The sequence below is a fragment of the Haliotis asinina genome, chromosome 7 (assembly GCF_037392515.1).
Source record: "Haliotis asinina isolate JCU_RB_2024 chromosome 7, JCU_Hal_asi_v2, whole genome shotgun sequence".
NCBI classification, from domain to species: Eukaryota; Metazoa; Mollusca; class Gastropoda; order Lepetellida; family Haliotidae; genus Haliotis; species Haliotis asinina.
Window position 1 is genome coordinate 29,137,504 of NC_090286.1, and position 24,956 is coordinate 29,162,459.

Consider the following 24,956-nt stretch of genomic DNA (forward strand, 5'->3'; position numbering starts at 1 on the left):
TATTGTGGATCAAGCACAACTTTACTTGACATTCACAAAAACTGTGGGTAGGGAACACCAGAAACAGGCTTTACACATCCAAGAGAGGTTTCAAATGGTCCTTGGTATGTTTAGCAAATGCTGTAACCGCTAGGCTACCCAAAGTTCACAAAGAGCAGTCTTGTATTTTGCGTGAAATACATTTCTTTCTTTAGAGAACTGTCTACTCAAGATGTAATAGTCTAATAAAAAAAGACAATTTTCCAGGTTCACACAGGTAAATGTGTACTTATCCAAGCAGGAAAGGCCCAGCACGAAGTAACCATCACACCATATCACTGTATCTAACAAGCATTTTCTATCCCACATGCTTACATCAATACCCCTCCTTGACATAATATCAACACAATCACAGATATCACTAACCACATGAACAGATCGGTAGATTTCTAATCAATCTATGCACTAATTGCAATTCCTTCAAAATTGATCCATCAATAAACTCATTTACAACCTTCAAATCCAATTTGAAACTACTAACTTTGCAGACTTCTGAGGCCAATACTATAACAATGGTATCTATTAGACCAACTGACTCTCTGGAGTTTCCAGCAGTCAATAGCATCCAGTAAGGAGCAAGCCATTGACAATACAGATTACCTAACAACTACCTGTCTTTAGAGAACCTTATGAATGATTCAGCGACTATTGATAGGTCATATGGTGCACCATCTGTGTACAACTTACTTTACAACTAACTTTATTCAGCTGAATGACATAATCAATAGAACACTGGCGGAGAACTACAGGGGTTTATGCAACAGCAATGTCGACACTACGGTTTCTGTTTATTGATGTATGTACACATTTTTCATCACCTGCTGTTGGATTAAGTTAAAAACATGGTGAAGATTGACACACAACTCTGTCATACTTTGTAATGTGTGGTTGAACTGACAAATGTTTGTCCTTCATGCTGGAGCTAACCCTCTCGATCCTATACATCTGCACTTCCAGTTTAACAGATTCTCTTGTAAATATATACACCTGGAAATTAATCAAGCAACACCCCAATTTTTTCTATTGGAGCAACTTTGAAGTGTTCTGACAATCAAAATATGCCGGGTTGATATAGTTTGACACTTTTTTATTCAACAGACGATCTCTGACAAACAACTTAAAGGGAAAAAGTATCAAGACTTTGCTTTATTGCAACGAAATCCAAATTCTTAAAACTGTCTTAAATTCATGAAAAAATGGACACAATTTACTATTCATCCACAGACGTTGTTGTCAGGTGTATTAACACAAATGTCACATGGAAAGAAAGAACAGTCATCTGAGAGTCTGCACACCGACTTTCATCAATATCTAGTGTGTCCTCCCTGCGCACGCACCACCGATTCCAGACGCCTCCTCATTCCTTGGATGAGTCTCCGGATCTGATTCTGGGGGATCCTGTTCCACTCCTCATGCAGGGCAGCCGTCAATTCGTTGAGATTATGGACTGGTGGGTCTCTCTGCCTCACACGACGGCCAATAAAAAGTCCCACAAATGTTCAATGGGGTTGAGGTCAGGGCTCATGGCAGGCCATGGAATTCTGTCAATTGCATTTTGCCGCAAAAAATCATTTACAGCATGCGCCCTGTGAGGTCTAGCATTGTCGTCCATAAATATGGGTCTCGTTGCCAGAGGATGGTTCTCAAAATGAGGTACCACAGCCCTGTCAAGAACCTCCTGTTGGTAACGAACACCGTTAAGGTTGCCACGGATGGTAATGATATCCAACTTGCAGTTCATGGAAATGCACCCCCATACCATAACGGAACCTCCCCCAAAGGCCACAGTCTCCTGGATGTTCCGTGGAGCCATTGCTGTGTTCCTCTGCCTCCAGACCCGAGTACGACCGTCCACCATGTGCAGCAAGAACCGGCTCTCATCTGAGAAATGGACCTTCCTCCAAGAGGCAATGTTCCAGTGCAAACGGTCATTACACCAGGCCAGTCGGGCTGCCTTATGGGCTGGAGACAGTCTGGGTCGCTTGATTGGCCTCCTTGCCCGGTATCCTGCAGCTTTCAGACGATTCCGAACAGTCCTGTTCGAGATGGGTCTCCCTGGAAGCCACTCCTGTCTCAACCGAGAGCTCGAGTCGAAGGACCTGCGCCGTACAAGTCTCAGTAAAGCTCTGTCCTCCCGGACTGTGGTCTTCCTGGGTCTTCCTGGTCTAGGCAGGTCTTTAACTTCATTAGTGGCCCGGTATTTTTTCAAAAGTTTTGAAATTATGGAATGATGTCGTCCGATTTGAGTCCCGATTTGTCTTAGAGACATACCAGCATTCCTCATGCCGATTATTTGCCAACGAGTGGCCTCTGATAATTTCCTACGTGCCATGACATTGAAATGAATGAAAAACCGAATGCAATCGACAACCTGCGCTTGTAAACACCCCAGGGAAAAAGTGCATTTTTCGAAAGTTGAGGTTAAAGCAATGCACGTGCGCTGTGCAAGCTTCACGCGCGTCATATCAACCCATGAAAAGCTCATGCTGTATGTCAATACATCAAAATTGAATAATCAATCATCAAAATTACTTCGTTAAACTTTGTTAAGTTTTTATGTGTCTTTGAATTTGGTGTTGCTTAATTAATTTCCATATGTATAGTTATCTCTGGAAATAGGGCTGAACTTGCCATATCTTCCTTACATATATCAGCTGAAAAAAAAACAAAACTGACTGGTATTGATCACACAAATTAGAAACAATCACAAGTTTAATCTTGGTGAATCTGGGCAAGACAAATAACCAGTTGATAGCATGAACATAGATCAAGAAAGACCACTGTCATAACACAACCCAGACAAAAATGTCCGGAAATGAGCCCTGGTTTTAGCCATGACAGCCAAAAGCTCCAACCAATTGTCCCCCTCCCCACTTTCAGTGACTGCAAAGGCATACTTGCTACTGTTACTATTTTTACTAGCAACAAAAATAATCAGCTTGTCAGCACACTTTTTGTAATGTATGCCTGAAGCAACACATTAGCACTGTCAAGTTCAATGGACCAGTGTAAGCTCAATATTTCTTTCTCAACTCCCTGAAGAGTATACATCACATAACTGACTGAGGTTTTTTGTGTGTCACTTTTAACAATTATTCCTGCAATGTTACAGCTGGGACACCACAAATTGGCTTCACACAGTCTACCCATGTGGGGAATCAAAGCCAGGTCATCTGCATTAAGCTTTAACCATAAGGCTACCCCACCACCTACACAGGAGAATAATCAGCAGGAGAATTATCACACTGACATCTCATCCCACCAGGTACCCATTAACAGCTGAGTAAACAGATTAGTGGCATGAGCCGGTGTTCACACTATCAATCACTGGATACCTGCTGGAATATCATGCTACAGAAATATGTTCAACTATGACATTTAACTCTCTTTTTAGTCTTAATGTGATCCCTGAAGTTGTTATCTAATGTTAACTTACAAGTGACATATTATCACATAACCACACCAAACGGGCAAAACCGACCCAACAAACTGATTTCATATTACAGCTTAATTACTGTGATATTTTCCAGAAATAATGCCTCAAAATCAACATGATACAGAATTTACTGCACCCAGGAGGGTAAATATCTCTGTAAATAAGGTCACACGATAACCATGCTTCTACAGTAAAATATCAAATCCAATAGCTGATACACAGCATATTGATCGTCTTGCAGCCTGGATTTCACATTTGCTATTGGCAGAATAACCGCTCCTTAACGAGCAAGAAAAACACAACTTCATAAGGTACATTTGATATTTACGAGTAAAATATGATAATATATTGTTGAGTACTTCGTTTTATTACATGACATTGGTGCAATTGTAATTCAGCGGTGTTAAATTCCTCATCAGATTTGTGTCCTCACTGAAATGGCAATTCCATTATGGATAAATGATCAGAATGATGTTTCTGTAATGGAATATCAATGCCTCAGAACTTTCTTTTCCAAAGAAAGGGGTTCATTCACTACGTTCAAATAATCTGTCCTACTGGTTTTATTATTATTTCCATCTGTCACGATCTCATTAAAGAAAAGAAGAAGAATCAACATCTGACATCCTGATAAATATGCTTTAGTACCAAGATACTTTCATTAAATATTCGGTAGGCCAATACCTTCAACAGCTGATCAATCTTACACTGCTGCCTCTTTCCTCATCTATTGCCCTGAATAACCTTTTCCAGCGTACTTCAATCATATATTTTCCTGTAAAACCTTGAACAGTTTCTGCTGCACCTATGACATTACATCACTTTTCTCTTTCATTCATTTCTTTTCTGTTTAGTGATTGTGATTAGTATTTTTCAGATATTTAATTTTGATTTATCCATTCCTAAAACCATCCATCAATCTCCATCCATTTCTTGAAGCATGAGAGTCAAAGGGTCTTTCATAACCTAATTTTTAAAGTCAAACACTACAGAAGCAAATCTCGAGCTCTAGGACTTTGTGAATTTGTGACCTGCCATTCGTCCAGTACATTGATCCATCAATCCATCTCCCAATTACCCATCAAATTCTTTCATTCATCAAATGTGAGTGAGTTGAGTTAAAATGTCACACACTGTGTTCAATCATATCAAAGCACTGACACAAGGTGAAGATGCCGCCTTGTAATAAACATGGTCTCATTAAGTCAAGGGGTCTTGTCACAGTCAAAGTGAAAAAACTTTAGCCGTATGGGCATCTTGTAGACTTCCAGTAGTTGTTTAAGCAATAAGTGTTAGTGTCAGTCATGGGTATCAGAATATATGTGTAATAAGAAGTTGATCCTTTAAAAGTCTGTCCCTAATCTTGACTTGCCTCTTATATGGATGTACCCATGAAGAATTGATCTTCAGTAACCCATGCTTATCGTGAGAGCCGACTAATGGGATTGGGTGGTTAACTCAGTTGAAACAGTCAGTCATAGATTCCCAGTTGTGCAGATCAATGCTTGTGCTGTTGATCACTGGATTGTCTGGTCCAGACTTGTTTATTTACAGACTGACACCATATCACTGGAGTATTGCTGGGTGTGACAGAAAACTAAACTAAAACTATGCTTTATTGGTCGACAAGATCTAATTTTATAATCTGTCATGGAACACTTTGGATTAGTTCAAATTTATAATCCAAAGAAAGCTGAACTACTTTTGAGTCATATCCATTTCTGAACAAATTCAAGGACCTCTGTGATGATTGAAAACTAAACCCACTCACTCACTCACACTCACTCACTCACTATTATTTGGATAAAACTACTCTACATATATGGACTTATCAATCAGTGCAGACTTTGAGCAAGGCTACAGACCTAAACTGAGAGCAGAATTTAAACCTTGGGTATACACGGTACAGGGTAAATCTGTATACTTGCCAACTTTGCAAAATGACAGCTAGTGTTTTTATACACACGCGGAACACATGGAAAGACTGTATGAAGAACCTGCTGTACCATACAGTCATCTGAATCTTATATCATACTTTTACCATACTTTCTACTTCAACAACAGCATCTCAACCAACAGATGAAATGCTATAAATACATAACTAACAAAGCTCACTAGACATATATATTGCAGATTGGGTAGCATAATGACATAAGGGTCTTTGCCCTTGTCACTGTACAGTGGTTAACTTGAGATTTACGTTTTAGGTTTAACAATTATCTGTTTGAAAAGGATGAAATTATATATAATATTTTAGAGCAAATTCACAACAAATGTTTAAAATTCAAGACCATGAACATTTAAAAATCTGTGATTCAATCCCAAAGATATCAAAGGAAGCATATTTACTGTCCCCTTCCATGCCCTGACCCAACAATCTTATCCTGCCATTCAGTCAAGCCCTCTGACATATCAATTCCATCCACAATTAACTTCCAAACAAAGAGTGTCAAGCCAAACAACAGAAGTCTGTTTACATATAATATCACATAGACAAAGAAAATATCTCCAAACCTACAACAAACAGACCCAATCCTTTCTTCCAACAAACACTGTCTCCTACCCCTGATGAAGTTTCCTGCCAAAAAGGCCCACCTATGACCTGTGGCACGTGGGAATTAATCTGTTTATACACCAGACATTACCGGTCATTATAGAAGCAGGAATAACACATCCAACCTGGATGATAATTAACTTATCAAACTGATCCTGTTATGGTCTTATGTGCGACTACCGGGTCCATAAGCCTCTTAGTCCTGGGAGGGGAAATATCACTAAGTTATTCTTTGTTGCCTAACTGATTCATAATGAGAGGTATATTTTTCTGATTTTTCAGGATTTCCAACAGCACTTGGCTAATAACCTAATCCTATTATATAATAAAGTCATTAGGATGGATAATAAATTCATCATTTTTATGGATTATATAAATCCCAGCCTAGATTATGTAAGGCAGAAGTCACACGCTTATGTCAAATGTGGAATACCATGATTTATCCTGCACTTCTCTGAGTGAATGTTGTTTATCACTAGTCAGCACTATTCCAGCAATAACAACCAGGAAACCCTGTAAATAACCTTGTCTGGACATTCGACAAATGAGTAGCTCATAGCATGAGGGACGACCCATGTTCTGAGAGTAACACACATTAAGCTAGGCCAACCACTCTGACAAGCTGATCATTATGCTCTTATAATCATCTGGATGTGAGACAATTCTGTCCCAGAATCTGGGACAGAGTTCTTGAAACAGGTTGTGATAACTGTGCCTGTATTAGGATGGGCAATGACTATGGACTGGTCAAACTGTTGTGGTAGATGAATGGACCTACAGTAGAATGTGTTTCCACGGTTTCCAGGTGATTTGAACAAACATGTTATTCCATACTAAGGATACAAGACAAATTATGCCCTTTTTTTGCTTGGACATTAGACACACTCGGCAATAATCAAGACTGAATAATGATTGATATCATAAGCAAAGATCCATGTGATCCTGGTGAACAACCAAAGATACATGTTGTCATGGTGATCAACGAAGTCATCCTGACTGATGTCACTTCATACACCAAGCACAGGGTACTGGGAACAAAACTATATTTAGTTACTTCTAAGACATATTGCATTTAATACACTGATTTAAGTCAAATGAAATTCAAAATTCAGTAATTTCATTAATAAATGAATCATTAAAATGCCCGTCACATAAGATTATTGTTCATGACTCCTTTCCTTCTCCAAACACTGACAATGTACCTGACAGGATTATAAATTATTAAAGTCACCACTTGTTTCAACATGTCTTTCTGTCCCTGGCTATCTCAGTCAAACATGATGGCTGATTTGAATAAGATCAATGATAATTCATAAATACTAACTAAACACTGAAACCATAACTTTGATAGGTTCTGTAAAACATGTCAACCGTATTGTCTATTTTAGGTTGTTAAATCTGCAGATACATATTCTAAGCATTGGATTTAGCGATCTCATTTATATGAGTAGAAAAATTTCAGCAACATTAATCCACAAAACATTCCCCACATTGACTTCATTCAAAAATATTTATAATAACTGGTAAACATCCATCACAGCTACTTTTGGAATTGTTTCACAAAAACCCTTAAAATGCAATTTGTGCAAAATATTCATAGACATAAAAAATCCTGATCACTTCCAATAATATTGGAAAACTCACGAATCAATAATTATTTGAAACTAAATGCAGAACAGGAAGTGAATGCACCATTTAATTTTTCATGTTCTCATGACCATGAACAAGGGAATTGTACCATTATCAAGATCATTCAGGGTTTTATGATACTGGTGCAAATAATTCATGCCATATTCAGCAGAAAAAGCGCTATCAGGCCAGTTTTTGATGCCTTAGTCATAAAATGTTCTTAACAGGAAATCTGAACAAACAGCAAAATGACTCATAACCAGGAACAACTGATGCGTCTTACAAGGAATAATATTAACAATAGCCCCACATGGGTCTCCAGCTCACCTGTTCCATAATTCAAAATAATGCATGAACAAATTGTATTTTTATAAATGATAAAAAGCTAACAAAACCTCAAACAAAACAAGGGCCTGTTCATTTCGAGGGGTATCATGAATAACTTATGGAGAACAGCACTCTGTGATCCTTTCTGTAATGTCAAGGTATCATCAATGGTATCCACATCATCAATTTCATCATCACCATCATCATCATTTTACGATTACCATCTTCGCCATCATCTCCATAAACATCATCATAATCTTCACCAGCAGCAGCAGCACGAGTGCAACATAGCCATCTCCGACATACTTCTCTATCAATAAAGAATAACAAACCATCATCGTCATCATCCTGACATCATCTGTGCGAGCATCATATCAATAAATCTTTGTATCTCCCTCCCTATCCATAAGCTCCAAACACTGCTTTCTTGCCATCCCAGAGGTAAATATATTGTGTTGTAATTTCAATGCAACATCTTTTCCATTCCTGCACTGCTCCCTTTGTAAGCTCATAAACAGTTATGATGTGCCTGGCCATGCTGTTTTCGGTGCTTGCATATCCTTATGTGCTGATAACCTAACATTAACATCTGCTGAATTCCCTCAAAGCTGCCCTGTCAGGATCCAATCAACTCTGCAAAGGATTCCTAAGGATTCAATGCAACAGAACCCATGCAATAGAACTTGTGGTCTTGATTGTCTGCCCTTGGTCTCGACATGTCAAGGCCAGTAAATACCACAGTAAAAGGATGAAGCCATCTTACTTTAACTTCAAAACAGGAATGTCAGGGACCCATGTAATTATTTCAAAGGTCCTGTGAACCAATGAAATGTGTAGAGTACTGTTCTGCATGATCATTAGTTATATTACACTGCCTTTGTATGTCTTGTCAGAAATTTGGAGCAAGAGTATCGCTGTGCATCCTTCAGAATACAATTTATTTTGCCCATATCCACAATACACAATTGCACATTTTGTCAAATCCTAAATCAGTGACTTGGTATGCGTGACTCATGCACTCACTCACTGAAACAAGTTTTTCAGTCAATAATTGAAACCATAACATGGTGTAATCATTTTTTGGGTTAACAATTGAACCAAATTATGATTTCTTAAAGAAAGCGCATTAAAAATGTGATGGTATCATAATTTTCAAGGTTTAATGTTTTTAGGGAGGATAATTTCATGACCCGAACGTGACAAGGTCTACTTAGTCATAGCTTTTCTCATGACATGAAGCAAATTATCAGACATTACTAATCCCTTTTTGCAAGCCCCAAGTCGATTGCATCTGGTGTTGCTGGACCAAAACTAACAGACTTAATTACGCTTCCAATATGGTAATTTAAACCTTCTCAAAATCATGGGGGCTAACTTCATAGAGTCAGGTTGACAAATTCCATTGACACCAGCAAAAAACACGACCAGATCTCTGTTAGACCAAGCCATGTTATGTTGAAAGTCACTGTTTAATGTACAGGAGGGCTAGGAACTGAGGTTGGGAACTGACATTAAGACAAACACATTAACCTTTAATAAGGAGTTATACCCAGATTCAAGCCTGAAGTTCAAATACAAAAAGAGAATCCTTAGAGTCTTCAAAGAAACATTGATTTTCACTTTCTTTCCCAAGTCAACCCATGGCAGCTGATTTACAATCAACTGAAGATCTGGAAGAATTTCATTCGCCTACAATTATCACTCTCTGAAACCACATCATGTTTTGCTCTTAACATATATCACTTTTCATGTTATTCAAATTCCCACTCAGTAACATTCCAACTATGTATAAATAATCACTCCAGGATAAAATAATTCAGTGGTTAATATTATGAGCAATGATCCATCAGGGTAGGTCACAGTGACATGCAACCAGCAAGTAACGAAGGCTGACCACTGAGTCATTATTCGGTCACCTTTTGACATCCATAGGTTGTTAAAGACATTCTGTGCTATAAATCATGGGTGCCGTAACAGAGTACTAGTGACCTATTCAGACTGATCTCCTAATGGGGAAATCTCACTAGTTCTGGAGCCAAAGTAGCAGTAACATGACCTAACTGCCCAATTAACAACATAAACCTCCGTATCTGACATCTATGCTACTATACTATAAAACAAGACCACTAATGATGATTGTATGACATTCCTGAACACATATCTCACTAAATACTCAGAGTACACTTACATATGTTGTTATCTGCACCACAAATAAAATTGTTGCAATCAGCCGGAGTTCTTCCATGATAAAACAACACACAACTGCATGAATATCAACCTCAAATATGTCAGCAATGCTGTGAAATACTTTTGAGATTACAAATGCCTAATAACAACCAACAGTTTCACAAGATGTAGAATTTTATTTTCTTGTGAATCAGTCCTGATTGTGGTAATTATCACAGGTGATACAACACACACCTGTCAAGTTTAAGGGGTGAGTATTGGAAAAGGTGCAATGTTTGTCAGGGCGCTGCCAGTGCAAGCACTATAAGGGGGCTTTAGTGATGCAATGGCTGTCTTGAAGGCCCATGGACATTCTTGTGCCATCCATACACCATGTGAGATCTCTGGCTTGACAATTCCTTCAAGACACTGGATGTATGTGTTTCACACATGCCGACAAGACTATACATTTTCTGTCTGACTGCAAGAATAATCAGGTCTATAATATCTGACCGGGTCATCGGCTTTAGTTTAACACCACACTTGGCAATATTCCAGCTATATGGCAGCCGACTATAAATAATTGAGTCTGGAACTGACAATCCAGTGATCAAGAGCATGAGCATCAATTTACGCAACTTTGATACGATGACATGTGTCAATCAAGCTGGCGAGCCTGACCACCCAAGTCTTTTGTTCACCTCTTATGACAAGCATAGAATATGTGACCTTGCAACACATATGAATATAAATCACCTTGAGGTGATTTAAATTTAACATTGGTTCACTATCACTGCACTTGTACCATTTAATGTGTGCATTTAGTTAGGACGTTTTGTAATTGTCCGACTAATACAGGTATTATGATGCCAGCCCAATGAGATACAATGCAAAAGATAAAAATGCATATCCTATTTGGACAAGATGTACATACTGAGCTGACCAGTGATATTTATCACCATTAACCAGAAGGGTAAGAAGTACCATCTTTCAATGTTTTGTAGCATAATGTCGTTCAGATTTTTACCACTGATATGTTGCTCAGACACTCAGTCTACTAGACCACACATAAATATGGAACTGAGTTGGACATCATATTTTCACTATTTCATTCATGAAACTGTGAGCAAGGTCATGTTTGAGTGAGTGAGTGAGAGCATAGTTTTACAATGCTTTTAAATATCATGGTAGGGGGACACCAGAAATGGGCTTCACACATTGTACCCATGTTGGGACTTACATCCAGGTGTCCAGTATCATGAAGAAACAGCTTAACGACTAGGCCATCCCCAACAACTAGGCCATCCCCAACAACTAGGCCATCCCCAACAACTAGGCCAACCCACTGCCACAGAAGATTCAGTACCATATACTGAGGGGGAAAAAAATAAGGGATCACATGAAAGCACAAATATTCCTTTATTTTTTTCCCATGTTTCCTCACAAAAAAAAGAAAAGAAAAAGAGCTTGTGAAGAAACCTGGAAAAAATAAAGGAACACTTGTCCTTTTTCATGTGACTCGTTATTTTCCCCCTCAGTATATTTAATAGATTTTAAATAATAAGAAGGGAAAACACTTTCTATATGGATATCACATTTGGACAGACAGACAGAAATAATGACATCATATTAAATCAATAAAATCTGCGCTCCATTCATGAACTGCTCAGTCACTAGTTGAGTTTACATAAAAAAGATGGACAATACAATTTCATGAATTCGGTTAAACTGCAAACCACCCTTTGCATTAATCAAATCGATTGGTATGTTTGATTAATTCAAGGAGACATGTGAAAACAATCCAGATGAGGTTAATCATATCAGTTTTACGCATTTGCAAGCAAAACATAAATCAACAAAAAAATTATCAACCCAGCTCCATGAAAACTAAAATACTGAGACCTCGTACACCTCCAATATTTGATATCTGTTAATCAAGCTGTCTGCTCTTTCATCCTCGTAGTTAATCCCATAGGTGTATGCAATGGTTGATTCCATATTCTCATCTGCTAAAGTTCCATAATATTCCTACACCTGATCAATAAAGCTATTGCCTCATTGGTAACGACATCAATGCAACAAGACAAAGAGAATTTCAGGTGCACACAGGTGAGAAAAGTCCTTTGTTCAAATGACATTTTATATCAATATCAGAATGGGCTGTTTTCTTACTGTGCAATCACTGTTTCTGTTTGATCATAATTTTCAAAGCTATTTTTATGTTTTGTAACTAAGATTGTATGGTATTACATGTTTGTGTTATCGTTTTATGATGCTTTAGATTATTTCAAATATGGATACTGTTTCTGACTGTTTACAACTATTGTAAAATGCATTGCAGGATTATCTGTTAAAGAAAGTTAAAAGAACTGATTTCCTGAAAGATGTTTTCACTCATATTCTCAAATATTTTTTGTGAGGATGGGTGGTACAACAAAATTACATAATAAAACTAGCCTATGAATGAAGGTATTATTTCTTTACTAAAATAGTCAACACCCAAAAAGTCATCATTCTTCTAATAGTCATCTTCCTCAACTGTTTAGCTTTCTTTAACATATCAACATATGGCATGTTATAACTTTAAAACACTACCTACATTCATGCCAAAGAAATTAATGAAAAAAAAAAAAAATCATTCCTTTTCAGCAGTTTCTTGACGACAGTTTTTGTAACAACTCACATTGCTAATTTACATTAAACCACAAGGGCCTTGTTTGGTTAATCAGTTAACTCAGCACCCTAAACAAGCTAAACTCAACAACAAAAATTCACGAGGCAATTAAAACAAATATTTACACAATATTTCATTCAAAGAAGTGAAATATTTTGGCACGCAAGCAGTCAACAAAATGTGCCATTCATAAATTGCCATCATTTATTCTTAAATGTAGTATGGAAATTGTGACATGCATAATACTTCATACTTTCACCATGTGTTGTGTTTGTGTGTTGATTTTCACAGTTTAATTATTATAATGCAACAAAGGACACTATTCTGAGCCTGTAGCAAACGCAACAAAATAAATAAATAACTTCGGGTCGACAGATTGCTGGTGGAAATTGCACTGTCGTTACATGTCAGCTTTACAAAGACACTCAAATACACTGAAATGTCCCACAATGTAATCCTTATTTAACCAGCCCAAATTTACTCATCCATATTCGGAATACTTACACAAGGTGTTGATTATTTTGATGGCAATGCTGTGTGACATGAGGAAATTATAATATGGCATTTCAACTGTTCTGGTAATTTAAGTTCTTCCATGTTTGCCAAGTGTCAACCAGTACAGGTTCAGATTAAAGGTACTGGTTTGAGGAAATAGGTTTCACATAGGCCAGCAGTTCTACAACCCACAGCTATCAAATGTATCTAGACCATTGATTGTATCACAAAGAAAACACAGCACCACAACCTATGGTGAGTGAGTGAGTGAGTTGGGTTTCAAGCATTGAACATTTTTCAGGCTAAAGTATGGCATAATTCACAAGAAACAATGTTCATTCCACTTTAAGGCAACCACACCTCTGTGCTAGTTCCATACTCACTCGTCACTTCACACCAATCAATTTTTTTACTTAGAGCTAAGACCTGCCTACATTCAGCATCACAGAGATATAATGCTGCATCTACATTGTGTTAAATGGTGACATCCTGACACAGTAAGGTGACAATAAACTAACATTTTGCCTCTTATTTATTCATATTTCAAATGACATTGAGCAATAAGAGTTCAGAATATGAAACAGAATATGGATAAACCATCCTTCACATAAATATTATTATTCACCTGACGCTATAACTGAATACAAACTATGTATTAAACTTCCATTACCTAGCAACATTGAAGCTGCATCAAGTCAAAACGTATCAGCCATACACAGGCAGTTCCATAAATACATCTTTTATGAAAGTATATTCAGGATTTCAATTACAGTGTTTATTTGGAGCTCCACAAAGAGTTAGTTCAATACCCTCAGTATAATCAGAACAAAAGCATCCTCCTTTGATGCTTTAGCCTGTCAGAGAAGAGACAGAGCCGGAACCAAATTACCAACGGAACCAGCTCCAGTTGAGCATATCTCAGATACTGATGTAGCACTACTGAAGAGTCCAAGACACCATAAGAAAATAGTGGTGATGGATGTTCCAGCTTCCAGGGCTGGCCACCTGTGTCCTCCACTAACATGGCCATACAGTATGACCAACGGTCTAAGCCAGAATGTTGGACTCAACACTCAAATGATCACAGAAGCTCCAGCCATTTCATGTGATGGTGACAATCGACCACCCATTTTTGGGGGGAATGTGACACAGACGGTCTGCCCTGCTTTACATTTCTGGTGGACTCGTGCAAATCCCACACGGCTCACGCCAACACGATCAATGTCCAGCGCCGTTCTGCCAAAACAACTGGGCAGCACAGAAACCCCTTGTAATCCTCATGAAAATTTGTCAACACGTGCTAAGTACATGGATGGAGTTATATGGGCCAGTGGATTTTTGTTGGTCAAACCAAAGTGTAAATTTGCTCTGAATCTTGCCATACTTTGACCCCCAGGACAAGTGTGTTCACACAATCATGTATACTACAGTATCAATTAGCCTGTGGTGGAAACAGGCATATGAGAAAGAGCTGTTTTCTTATGTGAAATATGACTGGGCTCCTGTCTTGAATATGTCATAACATACACATTACATTGTAACATACTGGAGCATATGTGTTTTCATAAGGCTGTTTACTGTGTTAGGCTTTGTTTTAGGCAGGTGTAAGAGAGCAGTTACCAAGATCCCTGGCTGACTAGATCCAGTCTACATGGAACTCAAGTAACAATGCTGTATGTTACCATTGTACCTGATATTGTTTCCATGTCATATTACTACAACTGATTTATGAAAGCGTTATAATGTACATCTTTTATATGTGAATGCATCTGTACTCCTATATCTTTTTATTACCTACAACTGTGAACATATCAGGGTTCATATTTTTCCTACGATGCCCTAGGGTAAAATATCACTTTATCATGGTGACGTGACATCATGAACAATGTTATGACGTCACGTGTCTTCTGTGATGATGCATTCTACAGGCAGCAAAGTGGGGCAGCCAGCCTGTGTTTGAAAGTAGATTTGGGTTCATTTACCTAAATTTTCCTAAACGACAGGTAGCCAGAGACACTCGCTCTTGCTTGGGAAATACCAACATTTAGGCACTCGTGTTGTAAACATAGTATGACATGGGCATTCATACATCCTCTATGTAAATTCTAGGTTTATATGAGTAGTTCATAGAATATTTCCACTGTTCCTTCATGGAATGCTATGCAATAAAGATGTTATCTTTTGGCATGAGAACTGGCACATTCACTCATGACTAGATACTGTGGCACCATTTACAGCCTTGTTTGAAACCCAAGAAACACAAGCAGTAGTAGAAATGAAAAAGAACTCTTGTGCAAACTTTTATCAGAAAGAATGTGTTGTGGACCTGCTCTTATACACTTAGCAATCTTCGAACCATGATCAACAAATGAACAATGGAGAGAGTTCAACGGATACATAACTTCTGTAGTATGAATATGAGCAATGTTTCAGCATAGCTACCATCACTTGATAACGGTGTTGACAACTTCTAAATGCTTCTCAAAGAAATTATGCAACAACTGGCATATACTAAGTATAGGTTCATCCATTATACACACGTGTGGACTTGACCCTGAGTCTTGTCATGATGACCTGACACCTGAACCACTGAACTAACTCCTTAACTTACTGTTACCAGGTGTTCTCCAATGACAAGTTGCCCTGGACAACCCTGATGGTCACTTCAGTGGTCAGTGTAAACTAACTGTTGATATAGGAATCACCCCCATGTGATAATGGATTTAATTCTGTGGCTATTTCACGGGAATCGGTACAAGGAGTTACTGGGTCAAACATTGCCAGGGACTCCGACACATTTCTCTTAGTCCAATGTCTTCATTCTGAATTTCATTTGGGGTTTGAAAAGGAATATTTGGAATATGATCTTTGATTTCAATGCCAAAATAAATATTTTGACGTTGTTTTGAGCAGCATTCATCAAAATCATGTGTGTTAAGTTTTTAAGTGATGTTTAGTGAAATTGTGAGCATGAGTTTATATTTCTTGTGCCACATCCGTGAATATTTGAGCTATGTCACAACTGCATGAGGGGTGGGGTGGTAGTCTAATGGTTAAAGTGTTCATTTATCACACCGAAGACCCTTCATTTCCTCACAAGGGTGTAATGTGTGAAGCCCACTGCTGGTGTACCCCACCATAATAATGCAGGAATATTGCTACAGAATCACAGGTAGCCAGACACACTCTTAACCGCAGGAAATAAGGGAAAGGGGCATTTTCAACATATGTTTCACATGTACAACTTCAACAGATTTGTTTAACAATGCCAAGCAGTGGATCCAGGAGAACATATGGCAATGGCTTAAACTACTAACACAATCCTGCTTCTGAAATGTCAACAAGAGAGACAAAGGAATCTCAAATGAGCAAGAGGGCACTTGAATATATTCTAAGCTACTGACCAATGACAGGTCACAGCTTTGGGTATCAGGCCAATTAACACCAATGTCAAGTGTATGTGTCAAATATGTCCTTCCAGAAGGTTCACGAACATTCTGCCAACTTCTGAACACTGGGTATACAATAATCATCTGATGTTTGTCTGACATTGTCACTTGCCATTGGTCTGCCTACAATCAAGATTGTAAACAGTGAGATGAGTTGGCCGAAAGGTCACTAGGTTGTAGTCTAGTGTCAGGTCGTCAATACTAACAGGGTAGGGGAGTGATAGAGTGGTTTGAAATTTTAGCCATTAACTGTAGCTGTTTGTAATCCTTTGCTAAAAAAAAAACAGATGCAGACGCATCAAGGTCATTTCCTCAAAGTCTAATAGTCTTATAATACCAGATACTTCAGGAATAACAGAGTGGTGGAACAATCAACAAAGGAAGTGATACAGAGGTTTGAAATTTCAGCCAGTAACTGTGGTTTCTAACCACCTGCTAAAAAAAACAAGCAGGTGCACCATGCCGATATTCTAAGAGCTCCAAAAGTCTAAGCATAACAGATACACTTAGTCCAGTCTAAGGCTTGACCTAAATCACACTTAAATATCCAGCAAGTACTAAATCTCAGGATTTTACAAGTAAATCTGTAACATTAATTGGCCATGAATGATACAACCACATTTCACAATAACCTCCAGGCGGCCTTGATCATGGCTTGCCATTGTTTTCCAAACGAGAGAAAGCCCATTCATTCTTTGTTGTTGATCAAGCTGTCTCCCAACCCTCCCCACCATCCCCGAGATACCCATTCTCAATCCATTGTAAAACAAATCCCAACCAAGGCCCAGGTAATCTTCAGTGCATATCCTGTTTAAAAACCCTTCTAATCTGACAATTTACCTGTTAAAGTAAACACAAGGTGTGCCTTGAAATGACACACTGCTTCATCACATCATCTCTACAGCATGTTAGTAAAGCTGGAACATAAGCATGATTAAGGAAAATACTGCAGCACACAGTTAATGTTACTAGACATCAGTTTACTGAGGCTATAGCCACAAAATAAAACATCCTTAACTGTTTAAAACAGGGAATCCTAGGAGTGAATACATCCTACAACATGCACTCTTAGATAGTCATGCAGTTTGGAAATAAGTTCAACAAGTTTCTGGAGATATAAATCAGAGGTGTTCTGACAAGCAGACACATAATTATCACAAACAGTTGATCAAACAGTCGCTAAGCATTCTAATCCACTTTGATGCTCTCAGTCAAAATGAAACACTGCCACTGGTGTTGCAAGATGCAAGATGATGTACTATACAAGAAAATGAACCTGATCTTACAATATCCATGTCATTTCCAGACAGCTTCCAGTGTGTTGAAAACACTATGATAATCTTATAAATCTCATACAACTTTACAATCAAACAATGACAGATCTTCTGTTATGTAAGACCAGGAGAAATTGGCAAAAGGCAGTGCTAATTAGAGATGTTGTCCAGACACTGGAAACCTCTGGCAGAACTTAAACATCCACTCAGAAATAGGTTCAAATGCTGATGAAATGCTGGCATATATTCATGAATAAAAAATAGGAAAAAAAACATATCAATACTAAAGAATCCTGTTCATGGCACCCACACTTCAGCTCTCCAAAAAGTCATGCACGTGAAAAGCACAGCTATTAATTAAATAAACTGAGAAAATCATTAATTCTAAATGCTACTTTCAGATGCCTGTTGCCAAGGTACTGCTTGAATATACCAAAAAAGTTGCAAATTCATACAAGTTAACTTAAAAGTTCTACCGTGATGTCTTTGCATCAACAACAACAGTTTCAAGATGGCTACTATGACAGACATCTTTAAAATGCAACTGGAACTTGGCGAGGACAATTCTATACAATATTTCATGAAAGTACTTATGTAAATTAAAGCTACCATTGATGCAGATACAAGTATCAGCATGTCACAATGACTCAAGACCATGATAAATGAGCCATAAATCATGCAAAACAGTCAACACCTCTTCAAATCAATTCCAGTGGTATTTGGTGGCCCTTTAGAGGAACGGTAGATACAGTTTTATGAAGCAATTTATGAAGCCCTGTGGGTAATCTATAAAACCGCAACCTCTTGTCAACAGCTGGATGATCTAATTTCGTTAACTTGGAATGCTCAAGTCTGCCTGAATTTATAATCACACCGCTTGGGTTTCATTAGAACACTAATTGCATCAGTTTTGTACTGGAAGTAAAACTACTGTTCAAGAATGAACGCCTAGGGATAAAAACTTGATTACTGAAATTTCATGGAGAGTTACTGCATACTGGGTAATCAGTTGCAAGAAGTCTTGATGGGTTGTGCAAGTCTTTTCCTGATCGCAAATTGATGTGACGCTGAATGTGACTTTTACGACTGGGATTATCAGCCTATGCAGAAAGACACTGATAAAGAAGGTTCATATAGGCTTCTGAATAAAGTTCCAATCCTGTGATGAAATCTTGTCAATTTGTTCTGTGAGTCAGAAAAACCGAATGATATGCCAGATAGTCGATTCCCATTATTATAGATGATGTCATCATAACAACTATTCCATTGAAAAAGGGACATTTTTCAAATCATAGCCAAAATGCTAGACAGATATATCATAATGTGAAGCTAATTTCAGAGCAGTTATTAATTTACTGTATAGCAGACAACCACCAAAAGTATGATAAGAAAATACAGCTAATAAACATCAATAATTATAATTATTTCAAAAGATTCAATCACATCCTTCCAACAAATCAGATGAAATCCTTTTTTCTAAAGACTAAGGTAACTAGATTTATCCTGAGTTGTACAAATGTAACCTCAAAATAGAATGGCAGTGCATGCAAAGGCTATCAGAAATACAAGCAGACTGCTTGTTTGTAAACTGACCTCTGCTGGAGCATATGGATACTGAAGTGTTGAGTCCCTGTCCACTGTCTCAATTACTATGATAATTTGGACACTGGTCAATAAATACTTGATTACAACCCAGGTTAGACAGTGCAAGCTACAGTATTCGGTAATGAATGTGTGAAATCTTAGATGTCAGATCTAACTTTTGCAACTGAGATTTTTCAACTTGTATATTGAGACTAAAGTCGATCACAGGAGTCAATAATATTAATCAACTGTTAACCCAAATGTTTCATTAACTGATTTTTAACAGTTATCCATACAGCATATTTTCATAAGGCCACATAAGAATAACAAATGTTTCAGTTCCATCTAATCAAATTCATGTATGTGAAGTTTGTTTTAAGAATCAACCCTGTGATTGTCACAGAACAATCTAACATGTCCAGTCAGTACATAATAACCACTTGAGACAGGACATTCAAAGTTCTTTTTCAATTTATTATTTTTACACGAAGTAAGAAACAAATACAGTATCAGGTTACACACCACTGACTACAAAGCCCATACATTAATTCCTATTCATCCACTATCTCCCTCCTACCCTCAAGCTTACCAGTGTTTATCAGTCATACTTACATCAGATCACCATCTCTGAATACCTAACATGGCCTCCAGGTAAAGCGCTGTAACAAGTTACTGATACTTTCAGCCAAGATATGAGTATTATATCAGGATGTCTTGCGAGAACCACAAGGTCAAAGTCCTCAAAATCTGTTCATTCAGATGAGAAAAAAAACATTCAGACAAAAGAATAGCAGAGCACAAAAACACTGAAAATTTTAGGCAGAGGTCTTGGTGTGTTTTGTTGTCGATTTATATCGATCTCACAAAGGTTAAAAATGAAACAAAATCCAAGAAATCTGCAGATCATTGAAAAAGTCTCATGTCTGCATGCGAAGACTGGTAAGAGGTATTGACAAATACACTAGTAAGTAAAGCAAATATATGCATATGCCACAGATAGGGTTTAACCTGTATATTGGCATAGGGTTAACCTGCATATTGGCATTGTCATATCACCCAAAGACTATCATGACACAGATACATAGAACCACAAGACACCAGCAGTGAGAGATTGAGTGAGTTTTAGATTTGCCACTTTCAGCAATATTCCAGCAATATCAAATACCAGAAATGGGCTTCATACCTTTCACCCATGAGGGAAATCAAACCCAGGAGTTCAGTTTGATGAGTGAACACTTTAACCCCTAGCCCTCAAGAAACCAGTAACATCAAGAGTAATACCTCCATCTTCACTCCCAATCTCCCACACAAATAGTGGTGTCAAATGGCAAAAAGTGAAATCAATCAATAAAACTGTACAAATCACATGCATTCAGTGAAATGTCTCTCTGAAATTCCAAAATGAAATTCTTTAATCTGAAACAACAAGACAAATATGTGGCCAAACATGACCTAGTCAGTCCCCCCCAAAATTATCTCAGCCTGAATTGCTGAGCTACTGAAAAAATTTGTTTGAAATCAATTGAAGCCGTTTACACTTAAAGGCACAAAATGGTTCCCTAAACTGTTACAGTTTTCAACATTGCAGAGACTGCTGAGGGCAGGTATCCTTGCCCATTTGACCTTCCAATCAAAAGCTGGAAGAGGATTTCAAAGCAATAATGATTGCCGCCCATCAATTTGTGCAATTAAATGTCACGGAGTTCATCTCGCACTGGGGAAGCTTCCTCAACAGCGCTGTCTCCTACACGAACATGGCTGACACAAGGGGCTTCAACATCAATAAACTATCATACCATTCTATTATGGTGAAAGCGACAACCAAGACTTGTAACGATAACCACACGAACAAGAAAGTTGTTCCTCTCGTCAGCTTTAAGCACAATATTAAAAAAGCAAATACGACTGGTGTGATGTGGTGTGGCACAGTGTGTCATGGTGTGGCACGGTGTGTCATGGTGTGGCATGTCATAGTGACTTTTAGGATGGCTATGGGGAAAAAGCAAGGTCAGTGGTTGATAACATGGTTGTTCATGCTGTCAACCACTGGTTTGCTCACTCTGACCCAGGTTGTAATGATATTCTGGACCATTTGGCATACTACATAAATGAATATCTACTCATTCTGTGATTAAACTTCTAAGATCTGTGTAGGGAAAGGTGGGATAGCATACTGGTTACAGCAATTGCTCATTTCGCTGAAGACATGGGTTCAATTCCCAATGTGGGTACAATGTGTGAAGCCTATTTCTGGCGTCCCTGACCACCATGTTGCTGAAATAATGCTAAAAGCAGAGTAAAACCATACTTACTCACTGAGATCAGTGCATGAATAACAAGAAACAAGTCAAACAAAGTACCATTAGCATCTACTGAACCTCCCAAATCCCCCCCAAAAAAACCCAAAATCCCAAACACCCCAATTCATACTTGTGTCAAAATGAAGAAAAGCATATCATGCCTAAGCACTATAATTCCCTTGACCTATGTTTCAGAAAATGTTAGCCAATGGTTTTCACAGGTAGAAGCCACTGGCTGGATATGCAAGATACGTGGACAGACTTGGCACTACTCCTAGCTCTAGCTTGATACAGTTTGTCTGCTGTTAAAAGGCATCCTGAGGGTCAGCACAATTCACAGCTTTCAAACAGATGTAGCATTATTTATTTTGGCTTGTAAATAATGCAGTATAAATAACATTCTTGATGTAATTTGCAGAAATTCATCAGATTTTCTCCACGAGGTTAAAATATCACAGCCATATTACCACAGTTATGCATGATAAATTTACTTAAAATGTTAATGTCATTCTCTAGTTCATTAAAATAAGGTCCCTCCACAATAAAATTGATATATTTACAAGATGCCTATACTTATGACAATCATGGAAGCACACGTCTGACACCAAATATTTGTCGTTAATGCCATACATTTTGATTGGCTGATTTGGTGATGATGGCAGTAATCTATCGTGAAAAAGAGGCTGTGGTTTGTTTTTCAAAAGTATTAAAGGTTCAGATCCAATTACGCAGAACAACATCCAAGCCATTTTGACTATTAACAAAAACACATATGTTCCTCAAATAAGTAAATGTGTAAATAAAAATCCTCTACCATTACAAGCTGCCAAAGAAACAGCCTCCCAAGAACATTAACTAAATAAACATTCTATCTCTTCAGCCATGTCTAATTCCCGTCAGCCTCTAAATGCCATCACACCATTGAAAAATGTGCAGTACCTCCCCACAGCTCTACTTTCTTCTAAAGCAAAGCTGCTTGCTCCACTGAACAGAACCTGTGAGCCTTCAACACACTTGCATTCTTTTGCAGGATATGAAATATGACATGGATATTTTTTGTGGAAGGTTATGTTTTTCCCCAAAATAATCGTATAATTACCTTCTCTAAAGGAATTTATGATGAGTTGAACAGGTAGTGTTAATAACTCAAGTCTTCAGGTCAGTAGTCTCACAAGATCACAAGAGGTAATACAGTTTTGTCTACACATAGTTGTTGGAATCTATCCATGTTGTCAATATCTCTAGGTTATATATCTAAAAACAGCTAAAATACTAATATTTTTTACAATAACATGCATTAACAGAGTAACTTCACACCACTGTTTATTGATGCATAACAAAGAATATGGGCAGACGTCAGTTAATTACCACTTTTGCATATGGTTCAACAACAGTCAGTGTTACGGTAACTGTAACAAATCTTACATGAGCAAGAAAAGAACTGTACTTAAGAGCACAAGCAGTGTTCCCAAAGATGGTTGGGTGATGAATGACAGTTATGAACTAGGACAAGTACAGCAATTCCATTCCCATTTCAGATATGTACTGTAGCAATGTTGGGAATCATACAGTAGTGTTCAAAAGTAACCTTTGTTCTACATCATAAAAAATCTAACACAGATCCTGACTCCTTCCACTGTGGGTTCAAATCCAAGATTCACCCTGAATGATTTTTTTGCTGGACTACCACACCCATGTTTATGTGTTTCTCAAAGTGGTTGATGTTTAGAACCTGACACATATGAGAACTACAGAGTTGACATGCCATTATAAAACAGTAAACCTAGCTCACCCTTACGAATGAAGTTATCACATACTTCCTATTTCACATACCAATACTTTATCAAACGGAGACAATAGGAGACAACAAATGTAATCATATTTAATCCATAATAATTCCATCACGTACTGTTAACACAGTCCCCCCATACCTGCTGACTCTGCACTCTTCAGCTTATCAAAGCTTACGATATACTACTTCCCTAATTAACACCTTTCACAGTCTAACGGGCAAAGTGATTTTTGAGGAGCAACGTGATCCTCAAGTGCTGTTTAAGGAGCAGGCTTGATGGCAGTTTGTCAGATCAAAATTGCTAAGTTTCAGTCTTACATGCAGCTTAATTTTGTAAAACACAATCTTGACAACCACACACTCTACTTAAAACTCAAACATATTCAATAAATTGAGTGTCAATAATGGGAGTCTTATAAGCTCAACTCACAAAACCAAATGAAATGTTACTTGACCTGGGCTTAGCATGTGATACAAAAACATAGACTGCTCAGTCAGGATAACTGGAAATGCTCAAAGCTAAAAGTTTTGGTGAAATATAACTGTACAAATGCACAATGACATTAGGCCTATGTCTACCAGATTGGACTTGATCTTGCGACTAGGGGCTTGAAATGATGAACCAGTCATGCAAAACACATGTAACTGAAATCATGTAATTTTAATCGTGTTTGAAATAAAGCATGGAAGTTTAAGAATCTTTGCCATTAGCCAAACATCAAAAGTTATGCATTTCAGTCAAGTCTCTTCATTCATAATCACATACTACTCAATGACTTTAGACCCCTTTAATTTCAAAACTGTTTTCCTTTAACTACATACATTCAAAGAATGCTCATAAACAAAGGACAACTTAAAACATGGTCCGTCGCCTCTTCTCAGATTATCCAATGTGCAGATTATCTGATAATAAGAACAATTAACAAATCATTAATTAATACAGCATTGAATTTTCATGTGTCACAATTATTCAGTTTAATATCAGTGAAAAGTTGCTTCCTTTCTGGCCTATCAGACCGAAGTAGATTTACGATATATAAACATGGCCGTATCAGTTGCATAAAGAGTGTGTGTGTGAGTGAGTGAGTTGGATCCTATATTCCTTTTAGCAATGTTTAGGCAATAACATGGCGGGGGACACCAGAAATGGGGTTCACACATTGTACCCATATGGAGACTTGAACCTGGTCATTTGTTGCAACTAACATCCGCTTTGACCACAAGGCTACCCCATTGC

General features: G+C 37.8%; 1 protein-coding gene across 5 annotated transcripts in view; it reads right to left on the minus strand.

Moving 5' to 3' along the window:
- Positions 1 to 24,956, minus strand: part of LOC137291074 (axotactin-like) — a 175,883-nt gene that overhangs the window by 137,231 nt on the left and 13,696 nt on the right. The window lies entirely within an intron of this gene.